The sequence below is a fragment of the Schistocerca nitens genome, chromosome 9, assembly GCF_023898315.1.
Source record: "Schistocerca nitens isolate TAMUIC-IGC-003100 chromosome 9, iqSchNite1.1, whole genome shotgun sequence".
Lineage (NCBI taxonomy): Eukaryota > Metazoa > Arthropoda > Insecta > Orthoptera > Acrididae > Schistocerca > Schistocerca nitens.
The window spans coordinates 335,039,927-335,045,837 of NC_064622.1; positions in this window are offsets into that span (position 1 = coordinate 335,039,927).

The window sequence follows — 5,911 nt, forward strand, 5'->3', positions numbered from 1 at the left end:
GTTGCGTTGTCGTCCTGGAGAGGGGTCGGTCAGCGTGTGATTGGCTGACGTCTTCTCACAGCCATCTCTTCTCTATTGTTCCCGAGCCGGCGCTTGGTTTTTATGCCGTAACACTTGGCACTATGGATCTCGGAATATTGAATTCTCTAATGATTTCCGTAATTGAATGTCACATGTGTCTAGCTCCATCACTCCGCGTTCAAAGCCTGTTACTTCCCGGCATGTGGCCAAAATCACATCCCAAACATATTCACACGAATCAACTGAGTACAAATAACAGCTACGCCAATGCATTGCCGTTTTATACCTTTGTTGAGTGATACTTAAGATAGGTAAATAAATTAGTGAAATGAAAGTGAAGTGAAGTAGAAATTAGAAAATAAATGAAAAACTTAGTTTAGTTTAGAAGAGTTACACACTGGCAAACAGCGGGCAGAGCAGCAGTGGCAACGGCTGGCGCTTGCAAGTCAGCATGTTCAAGAGAAGCCATCGTCCTCCCCACATAAGTGGAATATGTCGATCAGGGGATCGCCCGACTGGCTCACGTGTCTCTCAGTTGTCATATGTGATCAAAGGACGTCGCCTGCATTCCAAGAGCCAACGACCGACGTTAAGAAGATTCTTCGAGAAGCTTTTCAACGTGACAGAAGAGGCAATGACCGTGAATTCGTCACCTCCAGTGAAAAGAAGTAAATGAATATGCGAGACGCAGTGGGCCCGACAGTAGTTTTCAGTTCAGTTTCGGTTCGAATTCAGTTCCAGTACAGTTCAGTCGGTGCTGAAGACCGTCATGCAGGAAGAGACTACATCGTACACAGAAGCACCAAGTTCGCCGTTGTAATGTAATAGCAAGCAGCAGCCTCACCGCCAGAAGACAGAAGTTAGAAGGTATTTGAAGACTGATTTTTATGTACCTGGGTGACTCGTGAGGATGGGAAGGAGACGGCCCATCAGCAGTCACCTGTGAGCAGGTGATGAAGATCTGACAGCCGAAGACTGGCAAGCTGGAGTCCGTCGTTCGAGTCCGGGACACTGGCCTTCCCCCGCTGCGCCACTCCGCTGGCCGACGCACAACACTGACACACGCGGCCATATAGAGAAGAGAAACACTGGGACGTCACATCCAAGGTATCACCATCCGATTCACGATTTCGTTCTCGATAATTAAATGGGCCACCTCACGATGCCCGTCTCCAGTCAACTGGGCGAGACGGCAACACGAGATACACACTGCTAGACGTAACCAGACGCCGCCGCTCACGCAGCAGAAGGCTTTGCAAACGACACAGCTGCCGCTCTTCCAGCCAGAACAATCCAGTAAGGAAACCGTTGTACAAAACTTTGAATAAAAGTTATCTTATGTAAAAATGCTGTTTCATTCTACCTCATACCCGAGCCAAGGAAGAACCCACCCTGCCCACGTGTTGTTAAGAGAGAAAAATTAATTTATTTAGTGTTTTTCACCCTGACATAATGCTTTAGAATCAAATGCCGTTTGCAGTAATGCTCATCCTGACAATTGACTAGCATCAAAAGAGGTTACCCAGTTACACCTTGTGTACACGATGGTAGCGCCATCTACACTCCTGGAAATGGAAAAAAGAACACATGGACACCGGTGTGTCAGACCCACCATACTTGCTCCGGACACTGCGAGAGGGCTGTACAAGCAATGATCACACGCACGGCACAGCGGACACACCAGGAACCGCGGTGTTGGCCGTCGAATGGCGCTAGCTGCGCAACATTTGTGCACCGCCGCCGTCAGTGTCAGCCAGTTTGCCGTGGCATACGGAGCTCCATCGCAGTCTTTAACACTGGTAGCATGCCGCGACAGCGTGGACGTGAACCGTATGTGCAGTTGACGGACTTTGAGCGGGGGCGTATAGTGGGCATGCGGGAGGCCGGGTGGACGTACCGCCGAATTGCTCAACACGTGGGGCGTGAGGTCTCCACAGTACATCGATGTTGTCGCCAGTGGTCGGCGGAAGGTGCACGTGCCCGTCGACCTGGGACCGGACCGCAGCGACGCACGGATGCACGCCAAGACCGTAGGATCCTACGCAGTGCCGTAGGGGACCGCACCGCCACTTCCCAGCAAATTAGGGACACTCTTGCTCCTGGGGTATCGGCGAGGACCGTTCGCAACCGTCTCCATGAAGCTGGGCTACGGTCCCGCACACCGTTAGGCCGTCTCCCGCTCACGCCCCAACATCGTGCAGCCCGCCTCCAGTGGTGTCGCGACAGGCGTGAATGGAGAGACGAATGGAGACGTGTCGTCTTCAGCGATGAGAGTCGCTTCTGCCTTGGTGCCAATGATGGTCGTATGCGTGTTTGGCGCCGTGCAGGTGAGCGCCACATTCAGGACTACATACGACCGAGGCACACAGGGCCAACACCCGGCATCATGGTGTGGGGAGCGATCTCCTACACTGGCCGTACACCACTGGTGATCGTCGAGGGGACACTGAATAGTGCACGGTACATCCAAACCGTCATCGAACCCATCGTTCTACCATTCCTAGACCGGCAAGGGAACTTGCTGTTCCAACAGGACAATGCACGTCCGCATGTATCCCGTGCCACCCAACGTGCTCTAGAAGGTGTAAGTCAACTACCCTGGCCAGCAAGATCTCCGGATCTGTCCCCCATTGAGCATGTTTGGGACTGGATGAAGCGTCGTCTCACGCGGTCTGCACGTCCAGCACGAACGCTGGTGCAACTGAGGCGCCAGGTGGAAATGGCATGGCAAGCCGTTCCACAGGACTACATCCAGCATCTCTACGATCGTCTCCATGGGAGAATAGCAGCCTGCATTGCTGCGAAAGGTGGATATACACTGTACTAGTGCCGACATTGTGTATGCTCTGTTGCCTGTGTCTATGTGCCTGTGGTTCTGTCAGTGTGATCATGTGATGTATCTGACCCCAGGAATGTGTCAATAAAGTTTCCCCTTCCTGGGACAATGAATTCACGGTGTTCTTATTTCAATTTCCAGGAGTGTATATAGGTGAATATCACTATCCCATGATTTTTGTCACCTCAGTGTCCAGTGATACACTGATGTGGTTCCTAATGTCGCTGAAAGAATAAGCGGGACACTCCCTCGGAGAACACCCAATATTTTCCGGAACAGGCGCTACCGTTACCCACGTTAGAGTTGCGAGGCCAATTCTTCAGTTTAGCCCCCGTTGCCACTTGCCCCTAGGAAGGCGAAACTGCCGGTGTGACCGCCACGGCGCGCCAACAGGTGCCATCGGCGGCTGCGGCCACCTGCTGGCTGCGACTTGGCGGGGTGTCGGCGGCGCGCCACGCGCCGGCCACGCGCCAGATGTGCCGCCGCTGCCCCCGCCCCCGGCGCCGCCGCCGGCCTATTGATCAGTGATTCATGGCTGTCGGGCGCCGCCCCCCGCCGCTGCGGCCCACATAGATCGCTATCCGGACACGACACGCCACGCCGCAGCTGCTCGGCCGGGATCAGCGAGGCGGCCCACCCTTCCAGCATTCGCCACTCGCGCCTTTTCCGCGTCAAATTCGAGCGTCCTACCGAGCGCAGCTAGCGAGTATATTCTGCAAACGCCACCTTTCCAGTACTAACCTCTCTCACATCTCCAGTGACGATTCCGTGTCCCCCCCCCCTCCCACTCCTACCACCCCCTGAGACTGCCCGCAAGCGGGAAATGATGCAGATGAAAAATCACCCTTCTTTTGCGCATCGACTCAGAAAAATATACAAACTACCGTTCTAAACATATTTACCTGGACAATAATTGGATGGAGAGGGGGGGGGGGGGGGAGAAAGGAAAGGAAACGGAAAGAAAGGGGAGGCATTAATGATATTAGCTGCATTGGCCAGAGCGGGAACAGAAACCCAAAACGTCCTGTTTATTGGGCAGTTGTATTAACCACTGCGCCACCCGCACTCTATCTACATCCATTTGTGCAGACTGCCTAGATGTGCTTCCTAGCTGACTCAGACTCCCACCTAGCGCCACCTATCCTTAGTCCATGTCCTCCAGCTAGCTAATTTTAGATTCCCGTTGGAGGTCGAAAGTAAATGTGCTTCGTCACTGAAGCTTGTGGATTAATTGTCTGTCGGGCCAAATCAGTTATGTGAATTCGTGGTGTTAGTTCTTTCGGACACGTCCAAAACAACAGACACTGTGCATTGATATACATACCAGCTTCGTGCAGTACTGGGAGACCGCCCTGTCATCCTCTGCCAATGGTGACATTGGAGTCCAGTATGGGTAAATAAATCGCTCTTTCCGTTGTTGTGGCCTTCTGACGTTGGAACCGCTCTTTCTCACTCAAGTAGTTCATTAAATGGTATGACGAGGCTGAGTGCACTCCGATCCAATGCTCCCACCAACGATTAGTCCCTGGCAGTACCGGGAATCGAACCTGAAATCTGCCCGCACCCCTTTTCCCACACAAACACACAATGTATTTTAAAAGAAGTATCACATGTTCCTACAGCAGGTAGTATTGCTCAAAACTAGAAGAAAAGTTCTTTTCATACTCATCTGTCTGTTACGTAGAAGTAGACACTATAGGCAGTCCTACATGTAGTTGCCACGCATCGTGACACGTCTTTCAGCGCTTCTTCGTAGCTAATCACTCACTCTTTTAAATACACCTGACTTCATTCGGATTGCAACTCATACGCTAGTACTCTCTGCTATAACGTCTGCACATTCTTGATGGTTTGGGTATACACCATTGCCAGCCGTTGTGGCCGAGCGGTTCTACTCGCATGTCTGGAGCCGCGCGACCGCTACCATCGCAGGTTCGTACCCTGCCTCGGGCATGGATGTCTGTGATGTCCTTAGGTTAGGTTAGGTTTCAGTAGTTCTACGTTCCAGGGGACTGATGACCTCAGAAGTTAAGTCCCATACTGCTCAGAGCCACTTGAACCATTTTTGGTATACACTATTGCCTTTAAATGTCTCCATAACCAGAATCCAATGCATCAGGTCCGGTGAAACGGGAGATCATTATAAGCGTAGGTCAGGACCAATTCAACACCCCTGAAAGATAGCCATGAGGTACTGTTGTACGATCCGTGAGTGTCCCGTCGTTGATAAACCAGTCGTCTTCTTTCAGCTACGGTAACGTTCTCCAATAGCTCTGGGAATTCATTGTGCAGATATCCGCAACGTGCAATACCTGCCAATCTGTTTGGTAAAGTGTATGGGCCTCATTTAAAAAAAGTTCAAATTTTGACCATCAGGTGCAAATCAACCGCTGTGAATGCAATAAAGACGTACAGATATGTTTCCATTTGGAATGGATCAGAAAACGGACATGGATAGAAAAGGTCAAGCAAGTGGGAAAGGTATAATGTTGATTTAATTATTAACCACTGCTTACACAATTTGTTCGGTAGGAACACCGGAGACGTAAAGCAGATGCTGCATCCATAAAGCGACATGATCCAAAATCGGGCAGTTCTGTGTATTCATTGCATCCTATAGTGTAAAATGTGGCTCTACATTCCACAGAACACTGCCCCACCACAAGTCATCAATTTCGATCCGTGCCAGAAACCGAGGAACAAATTCAGAACGTTGCTGCGGATTATGAGGCTTCAGCTGCTGCACCATTTGGGTCTTCTGCGTGTACGTTACCAGTGTTCAAATGGCTCTGAGCACTATGGGACTTAACATCTGAGGTCATCAGTCCCGTAGAACTTAGAACCACGTAAACCTTACTAACCTAAGGACATCACGCACATCCATGACCGAGGCAGGATTCGAACCTGCGACCGTAGCGCGTTACCAGTGTAAAATAGACTGCAAAACTTTCCGTACTTTTGACCCTGGGATGGACACTCTCGTCACATTGCGTGAGCACTGGCATTATCTGGGGCACATACTGCATGGTCAGTTACACGGACAGCAAACTCGAC